This window comes from Tupaia chinensis, unplaced genomic scaffold (assembly GCF_000334495.1).
Source record: "Tupaia chinensis unplaced genomic scaffold, TupChi_1.0 Scaffold144318_1, whole genome shotgun sequence".
In the NCBI taxonomy this organism is placed as follows: Eukaryota; Metazoa; Chordata; class Mammalia; order Scandentia; family Tupaiidae; genus Tupaia; species Tupaia belangeri.
Window position 1 is genome coordinate 618,085 of NW_006204176.1, and position 10,103 is coordinate 628,187.

General features: G+C 40.3%; 1 pseudogene; it reads left to right on the forward strand.

Annotated features, from left to right (window-relative positions):
* Nucleotides 1-5,306: 5,306 nt before the first annotated feature.
* LOC102497541 (neuroepithelial cell-transforming gene 1 protein pseudogene) lies at nucleotides 5,307-6,884 on the forward strand (annotated as a pseudogene).
* Nucleotides 6,885-10,103: the final 3,219 nt, after the last annotated feature.

Sequence of the window (10,103 nt, forward strand, 5' to 3'; positions counted from 1 at the left end):
CAGTTGGCCATATGGGATTCAGCTGCCCCAATTACCACGCCACCAGCTGGCCCCAAATATATCAATATTGCACACCTTGCACTTTTCTTTGTTGGTGGTTTAGTAGATTTATACAGCGTTATTAAATGAAAACCTAGAGCCAAGGGATGATACAGCATCAGTGTAACTAGACTCACATGGGAAAGGTCCTGGGTTCATGTCCCATGATCTCTCTGAGCAGGCCAGGCGCACAAATGCATGCTCATGATCCAGGCCATCTAAAGTTGGGGGCAGATTGCAGCTTGAAGGCCCTGCTGTGTTTGCCTGTCTCTTTTCCTCTCTCTCTCTCTCTCTCTCTGATGGAAGAAATAAATAAACTTTTTCCCAAAATGACAACCTAGATCTCTGAGGTATATCAGCATCAAATAGCAAATTATATGTACAAGCCTATGTACTTGCACTCTTTACATTCACATAGAGAGCAATAATATTTAACAGAACAAAACCAGAGGAGTCTTTCCACCACTTGGTCCCTGCCACCTTCTTCCTCTTGCCCACCCTGTCTGTTTTACTGTTAATGATTTTTTCCATTGGTGCTCTCTTTCATGGCACACCTTAGGGATGCCCTCGCCTACCGGCCCTCATTGATGCTATCTTCTCCCTGACCAGGTTGGTGTGGCCATACCCCTGTGCTTGCCTCTTCACTTCTCTGTCTCTGCCCAATCCCACTCGCCTCCCTCCCCCCTCATTCTTCCTCTAAAATGCCCCATCATCTCTGTACAAATCAGATTGGAGTTCAGCTCTTCCATTACAATCAGTAGTTTCTACAGTAAAAATCTGTTGTTATTGCCTTTCCTAATGTCCAGTTGTGTTTATCTTTAACATCAGGCCTAATATAAAAATCACAACGGTCCTTATAAGAAGGAGGCAGAAAGGTCAGAGAAACAGAAGGAGATGGGACAACAGAAGCAGAGTCAGTGGAATGTAGCCATCTGCACTGAAATTAATTCATTTCCCAACTTTCGAAGGAAAATTCATTTTCTTTCTTTCTCTCTTCCTTGATTATAGGATAAAGCATTCTTCTTTTTTTAAAAGTCTATTCCTCCTTTCATGAGATAGGAAAACAGAGAGACAGGTACCCTCAACAGGTTCCTCACAGTGATCCGCCGTCTCCGAGGGCCCAGCATTTAATGGGAGGTCCTAGGATGGAAACCCAGGACCTTCCTGTGTGGATCCAGTTATATTGCCACTGCATCACTGCCTGGCCTCAAGGACAATGTGCTCTTAATCAGCTCTGTTCATATACACATATAATAAAATTATATACTGTGTGCCTCTTGCCAGCTTCTCAGGAAGCCCTTGAAATATTCCCCATGTTAGCTTGGTGTGGTTTCCTAAAGAAGAAGAAGAACGAACCATTCACTGAGAAACCATGTGAAGGCCAGGCGGGTGGTGGTCAGCAGTTACATATTATCTCCACGCTGAAGCTCAGATGCAATTCCTATTTGGAAATTTATTTCCCCTCTCTGGAGCTTAGAGTGGCTAAAGACAGTTATCAAAGTGCTTTTGTTGTTTGTCTGTAATCCCAAGAACAAAAATAAAACTAATGATACTAGTTTCTTTCTTGCTCTCTAGCTTACTATTTTGATAAAATTCCATAGCCCTTGTCTTTTTTAGTTAATATTCAAAATATGCATCTGTTCCAAGTTTGCCCAGTCCTTAAGATAGCCATTAACATGTACCCTAATCTCATATTTCTCTAATATTCTTACAAGACACTTCATAACCTCTCATGGTACTACTGGCCTCTCACAAAGCAATTGCCCTAAGAAACACTTAATAAAAACAGATTGGGTCCATTTCTATTCCACTGCATTTTTGCCTGGCACATTCAGAGAAAAATAACTGGAAAATCACTTATTTTCAGGACACTTCCTGATCTTGGTCTAGGTTCAAGGATATTAACAATTTAAACTGTATGAACACTTGCAGCAAGGGAAATGGAAATTAGATTTTTCTGAGAACTCCTGTTTTGTCACCATTAAATCATACTATGAAATGCTTTCAGACTGGAAAATTTCCATTTCTATTATATTGACCCTATGGTTCTAACCGGGCATTTTCCTTAGAACTATAAACATGTCTAAGCTTAGTTTAAATTTAAATGAACTTCAACAGCAAAAAAAAAAAATGGGCAAAGAAAAATATTATGTTTCAACTGTAAGTTTGGACGAGACTCTGTTGTTGTGTCCCTTTGCAGATTTTGTAATGGCAAAAATATATTGACTCTGCAAACAACCCTTCTATTTAACAGATGTGGATGATACACATGGTTTAGGAAAAGGAAACCAATTTTGGTCTCAGATCTACTTGTAATGAAGTAATGTCTCTAAAATGACCATAGCCATCCTACTTTCTTTGGTGACAAGTTATGCAAAAGTAACAGCTAAATGAACAGATTTGTTACTTTAATTCATGGAGGTTTATAACTGATATTTCCCCTCATGAATGCCTTCCTGTTTCATTAATAGAGGGCTGCATTCTAAGTTAATTAACGCGAAGCCAGTAGGAGAAAACAGCACTGGTCAACTTAATTGTGAAGTGCAATTAACAACAACTCTCTAGTTGACTCTTCCTTTAACTAATGTAAACAGTTCTTGGAAAGAGTTAAGATTAATTTGGTTATCCATCAAGGTTTGGGAGAGTGAAGGTCTGGATAACAACGTATTCTTACTAATACAGAGTTTGTGAATATCCCAATTCTGGATTGCTATTTTTTTAAGTATCTATTTATCTCTTCCATAAAGACAGAGAGATACAGGGGCAAAGAGAGGCAGGTATCTCCCAACAGGATCCTCGTGCTGTGATCCACCCCCCTGTCTCAGCTGACCTAGCTCATAGATATATGCACGTGCATCTGGCATGCTCAGGGAGGTCTCAGGATGCAAACCCAACACCTTTCCCATATGGGTCCAGTTGTGTTACCATTATGCCATCATCTGACACCTAGATTAATAATTTTATCCAAGAACCTTAAAGAAAAGAAAATGTAATTTAAAAAAAAAATTATATGGTAGGGGAGCCAACACGTTACATAGTGGTTATGACACTGAATTCCCACATGGCCAACCACAGTCCATGTCTGGGACCTGGCGGCCTGAAATTTACATTGAGCATGTGTGCATGTGCCCAAAATCCCAGGAAGAGAATAGAGGACAAGGGATTGCGGTGTGGCCATCCTCCCTGGGGGGCAGGTGAGGGGGGGAGGATTTCTCACTTTCCCTCTCACTGGCTCTCTGTCTTTCACCAGTGAGTACATGTGTCCTATAGCAGAAGCCTCACACACACAAGTTTCATATAAAGACAACTAGAAAAGTTGGACAACGTTTTTTGAAAACTGCTTGATAGACTCATAGAACTAATAAAACAACAAAATCTTACTGAGACAAAAGCCAGAGGTGGACATAGGCCTGGGGAGTGAGTGTGGAGTTTGGAGTCACTTTTACACAGGTGATGTCTACCAGTCCTAGAAGGCTCATTTGTCATTCCTAGAGGAGAAAGCTAAGGGGTTGAGCAGTACTTTAAAATTGTTTTAAGTTCTATTTAACTTTATTCATTACAGAAAGCATGTGCAAGAGAGAATTACAGAAATATCGAAACACCCTTGACAAGGTGTCATCATGCTAAGGTCCCCTTCCTCCAGCCCGCCAGCTTGTCATGGTCTCACACATGCACACACATGCTTGGTCTGTTTCAGGCTGATGCAGGGCAGGACTGGAAACCAGCAGTTGGCCCTGTGGCTTCCAGCATTACAGTACTCTGTGCCATCTAGGTTTGTCCTGATCAGTGCCCTCTACATCTTCACAGGGTTTGGAGGACAGAGAATAAAATGGCTGAAAGGGTGAGTGTGTGATGAACTCTCGGTGTCAGAGAGGAAGAGTTGCACGCTATGAACAGGGATGAGCTGGCAGTAAATAGATGACTCACAGAAACTGAAGCTCAGCTTCAAATGATCTCAGTGCCTAGCACTGACTGGAACCATGAAGTAGCCAGGTAAGAGCAAGTGTAAATCCACTCTAGAGGAAGATTACATCTTCCTAGGGTTCCATTTTTCTTCTCTCATTTTTGCAGATGCAAAATGCTGCATAATAAAAAATAACATAAAAGGACTGCACAAAATGAATAAAAACTACCAGAAACAACAACAAAAAAGACCTACAGGAACATTAATCAGATAGTGAAGTTCTCAGACATGGACTCAGAATACTAAGAAAACGGGAAAAGAAAAGTGCTTTCTAGAGCTATTCATGTGAGAAAGGAAAGGATTACTGAAATTATCAAATTGCTGAAGCATCTCTCTCTCTAGAAACTAGAGAATTCAAAGTCCCTTATTCACTAAAACTCCCTGCAGCTACTCACTATGTAGGAAGCTATTGCTCTCTGACACCCTTCATGGTTCCTTTAAAGGGTATGCTCCCTTGCTGCAGCAGCTAAACAAATAAATGATGGGAAAGCTCTTACATGGCTTTCCAGCAAATGCAGACATAAGTTAGTTATGACTTAAGCCTGATCGGAAAGCTCTTATATGGCTTTCCTGCAAAGGTAGACGTAGGTTAGTTAAGAGAGTATGAGGTATAATATTTTGAATAGTGTAGTGTAGGTCATCTAAGTCAGGTATCTTCCACTCCCATTATGGGTCTGTGGCTGGGTAGGAACTGGGCCCCACAGCAGGAGGTGAGCAGTAAGCAAGACAAGCTTCACCTATACATACAGCCACTCCCCATCACTCACATTACCTCCTGAGCTTGGCCTCCTGCCAGATGAGCGGCAGTATCGGATTCTCATAGGAACAGAACCCTACTGTGAACTGTGTGTGCAAAGGCTCTAGGCTGTGTGCTCTTACAAACCATCCTCCTGTCCACCCTCCAATCCCCACCGGTGGGCCAAAAATGTCTTCCACTGATCCCTGGTGCCGAAAGGTTGGGAACCACTGATCTAAAGGGGTCAGAGTGTCTTGGATGCTCAGTGTCTACTGACCACATATCTGAAGAGTCCCTGTATAATTTAGAGAGTATATTCAGTATATATACCAATGTGTCCCCAGAAGGTATCATAACAATACGGGGTTGGGCCTGTGGTCTGCGTGCCTGTTCCTTGTGGCTGGCAGAAGTGGTCAGCTCCGCCTCTAGCAGGAGGCACGGGCCACATGACTGCCATGGGTGGCTGAGCACTCCGAAGAAAAGCCTCTGTACTTCTGCAGAGCTTTGCTACAGAGCTAATTCGGGAGTGGATTAATTGGGAATGTTTGAAGGAATACTTGGTAAAGCATGGTGGCCCACAATGAGATCGGAGGTCTCCTACCTATTACAAGGAACATACGAGTCCTAGACATTAATAATCAGTCCTTCAGAGAACAAGAGGAACTAAGCAATAAAAGAGTTCGATCTCTAGCTCATGTCACATCTCTGGCAAATTTAATCTCTCCTGTAAGAAATGGAGCAGTCAGATGTTTTGGTCAAACAATACAGTCATTTTCCCTTTGTGGTGACCACAGATCCCCAGCCTCTGCCCAGAAGTTGTCTAGCAGGTCAACAGTCCCCACACCTGCCAAAAGAAAAAGCAATGTGCTGTGGTCCGAGATGCTAGCTACCAGCATGAAGGAGTCTTTGACCACCTGAGAGATCAAACATCAGGAGGCAATATAGGAAATGTCCCGAGGTGAACAGGATTTAATTGAGGATCTCAAACTTGCAAGAAAGGCCTACATGACCCAATGTTAAAGTTGTCTATCATGTCAGAAGAGGAACTCACACACATATTTGGTGATGTGGATGCTTACATACCTGTGCACAAAGATTTGTTGGCAAGAATAGGAAAAGCAACCAAGCCTAATGGGACAGTGGAACAGATCAGTTACATTCTTGTGACCTGGTTATCAGGCCTACAAAGGCTACTGTAGTGACCAGCTAGCAGCCAAAGCTTTCTGGACCAAAACAAACAGGATCCAAGAGTCCAAGACCTCCTCCAGCGAGGGAGGAGTCTCTGTTTGGAGTTTGGAGTCTCTGTTCAGTAGAAAACTAGACGTCTGGAGCTTCCTAGATATCCCTCGGAGCTGCCTAATCAAATACCCTTTACTGTTCAAAGAAATTCTTAGACACACTCCAAAAGACCATCCTGACGTTCAGCTTTTAGAGGAAGCTGTGTTGATAATACAAGGTGCTCTCTCTGATACTAACTTAAAGAAAGGCGAATCTGGGTGCCAATATTATATTGACAAGCTGGAGTACCTAGATGAAAAGCAAAGGGACCCTCGAATCGAAGCAAGCAAAGTGTGGCTGCACCATGGAGAACGGAAGAATGAAAATGGACACAAACTTCACATTTTCTTATCTCAAGACGTCCTGGTTTTCACTCTGCCTGCGCCACGAAATGCGCCTCACTCTTACCAGGTGTACCAATGGCCAATCCCAGAACAGGAGCTGGTGCTGGAGGACCTGCAGGATGGAGATGTGCACATGGGAGGATCCTTTCCAGGGGCTTTCAGCAACTCCAATAAAGCCAAGAATATCTTTAGAGTTTCTTCCAAGACCCCTCTCCAGGCCAGTCTCACACTCTCCCGGCCAATGACATGTTCCATAAGCAGCAATGGTTCAGTTGGATTCGAGCAGCCATTGCCCCTTTCCAGCGGGCCGCCAGCCCCTCAGAGCCCCACTGCTTGCCAGAGCAGCATGAGGACTGTGAAGAACTGTCCCTCTGCCTCCAACCTCGGAGCCCAAAGAAGGGCGTCCATGGTTTCCAGCATTATTCAGACAGAAGTCGATGAAAATGCTTCAGAGTGTGGTCCCAGTGTACAGACAGCAGAAGACACTAAGGGCATAAAGGCTCAAGGGACAATGCCCAGCTAAGTGGCAAACAGAAGGAGACTTTGGTATAAAGGAAGCTCTCTGTGTTCGCTGGTGGAGAGACTGTTTTATTAATAAATGTGTGCAGTTTTCTTTCTCTTGTAATGTGAGCATGGGAGGGAGCATCATAAGGGTACTTTGTACCAATTGTAACCTTTTTATTGTTTTTGGTTGTTCTTTTTCTTTTTTAAAATGGCAGCTAAATATCTGCAAATTACTGTTAAAATTTTTTAAAGATATTTTCTCAGATTATTTAAAACATGTAAGCCTGAATTCTTAATCAAATGAAATATTTATGCAATAGGCTTTCTCCTATTTCTAGAGTTGCCATAACTTTCTTTTTTTTAAATTATTTTATTTAACTTTATTTATTATTTATTCATTTGTTTATTTCAATTTGACCAAAGAGGGGCAGAGTGAGAGAGAGAGAGAGAGAGAAAGTGAGAAAGCAAGCTGCCAGGTCCAGGACTCAAACCACAGTCGGCCATGTGGGAATCCAGCGCCTTTAACCACCATGCCACCTGCCGGCCTCTCTAGAGTTGCCATAACTTTCTAATACCAACCAGTTATGATCTTTACAGTATTCATCCAAACTTTGAATTTGGCAAATACTGAATTTCTTTGATAAACCTTGAATGCAAAATTTGTATTTTAAATTTGGCACCTAGTATCTATATCGTATTTATGTTTGGATATTTCAAAATTTACACAACTTCCTTGAAAAACAAACTATAAAACTTGATAGGTTTTCCATTTATCAACTAGAATGGTTTATATTAGTTTTTTTTTTATTGGTTTCTTTGGTTTTTCTTGTTTTTGTTTTTTTGTTTTTTTACTATACATCCCTCATTTTTAATTCATTTAACCTATAGGTTATTTTATTTTTTATGTAATTTTTAGTATTTTCTTATTTTTTTTTTACTTTGATGCCTTTCAAATTGGCATGTCTTTAAAGAATTTTCTCCCTAATGTGTGTGTGTGTGTGTGTGTATATGTATATATTTTTTTTTTTTTCAATCATAAGGACTTTACCAAGTGACACCAAGCCATACTGTTTTTGAGCCAATTAAAGAAACTGCAATTTTTGAAGTGTAGAATTTTATGGAGGTGAGAACACATGGAATGACAAGGTATGTTCTAGAATACTGAAAGAAAACTACTTCAAGGACTTTGTGAAAGTTTAGGGCTGTCTGGCAAGCAAGGGAGAAAGCAGTTGACTGGTAATAAGTTTTAGAAAGGGGAAAAATGTTTTATAAATGTCTGGTTGTACCAGTGTGGGAAAAGAGACAGGAAAAACTCAGCTCCAGGGTGTTTAGTAAGTTGCAGAAGGTTTGAGGGGATGTAAATTTTATTTGCTGTGTTTTATGATATCTGCAAATAATTGGTTTGAAAGAAAGGATAAAGTGTGTTGACAGTTCTACCATATTAGGTCAAGTTTGATGGGTTTACTCATAAGATGGAAAGAAAAGACTGGTGAATCTTACTGCAGAAAGTTTCTGTTAAAAGAGATCGTAGTCTTTACAGAGAGAAAGAACTTAAAGTTGTCTGTCAGGGCAGATGTATAATGGTGATCAAGTCATTGTTGACTGAAATATATTGGGCCAGTGGAAATGAAAATTGGAAAAAATTGTAAATAGATCAATCCAAATTATTTTTCTGTATAAATGAATTATCCAATTAAACAACAACAACAAAAAAGCACACACATAAAAACCCTAAAGAAAATTTAAAGAACAATATGGGGTTGGCAGGTGGCATGGTGGTTAAGGGCTCTGGACTCCCACAAGGCTGACCATGGTTAGAGTCCTGGACTTGGCAGCTTGCTTTCTCACCTTCTCTCTCTCTGGTCAGAAATTCTGAAAATAAATAAATAAATAAATAAAATAGAATGAAATAATTCTTTAAAAAAAAGAAAACAATATGACACAGATTTACCTCAACATATCAAATAATTCTTTAAAAAAAAGAAAACAATAGGACACAGATATTACCTCAACATATCAAATGTAGATGGCATAATTCTTCAAGTTTTACATAACTTTTTTATACATTTAATCACATTATTTAGCTTACAAAGTGAACATTTCAATATGTGAACATTTCTCCCCAATCTAGTTGATCAGCATAGCTTCAACAAATAATACCACTACCTCCCTGTCCCATCAGTGCTATGTCTCCTTATGACTTCATCTTTCTAAAGGTGTAATTCAGCAACTTGAGCTTAAAACAAGCTTTGCCTTTTTTTACTAATGAATAATTTATTTATATGAATACTGAAAGGCAGTATTATTTTATTTTGCCTTTGAAGACTCGTCCAATTGAGTGCTAGATGTAACATTTTCATTGGCCTAGGCCAATAAAATTAGGATCTCTGGGGATGGGGCTCAGACACTGGAATATTTTAAAACTCTAGGTGAGTCTAGAGTTCATCCAGAATTGAGAACCACTAGTTTATGCCTCTATAGCTGAAGACAAAAACAAATAGAGAAACTTGTTTAGGGTAATAAAAAGCTTTTTTGTTTCAGATGAAATTATCTTTTCATGTGAATTAACCAGATGAAGCATAGTAAGAAAAACAAAAGAATAAAAACCTTTTTTTGAGAGAGAGATTTTTGCTATAGGTGCATGTGCTCACCAGTGAGACAGAGAGATAGCAAGTGAGCAATAACCCCCGAGAATATGGCCATGGTGCAGTTCCTTTTCCTCCATTCTCCTCTCAGGATTTTTGGGCACACACACACACATGCACCTGGTGTAAGTTTCAAGTTACCAAGTCCAAGACCCAAACCATGGTCGACTACATGGGAGTCCAAGTGCTTTAACCACTACGCCACCTACTGACTGTAAAAATTATTTTAATAGCCAAGAGAAAGGTGCCATGTAAATCAGATTTTTCACTATATTTTTTCCATTCTACAAAGAGTTATTGAGTACCTCCTCTCAACCAAGCTTGGTGCACTGCAAATAAGAATGAATGAATGAAATAGTCTCTCAAGAACCTTGTGGACTAAAGGAGAAACCAGGCATTAACCAAGTACAAGTAAGTATTTAAGAATGATATGCGACAAACACTATGAAGAAGTAGTGCAGGGTCTTCAGCAGTAATGGAGACTCCTGTCCTAGTGTGCAGTGTCAACAAAGCCTAAGTTGTAGTGGAAATGTTTGAGTTAAGAAGTCAATAAGGTCAAGAGCTATGAGCAAGAATATCCCAGGAAGGGAAAG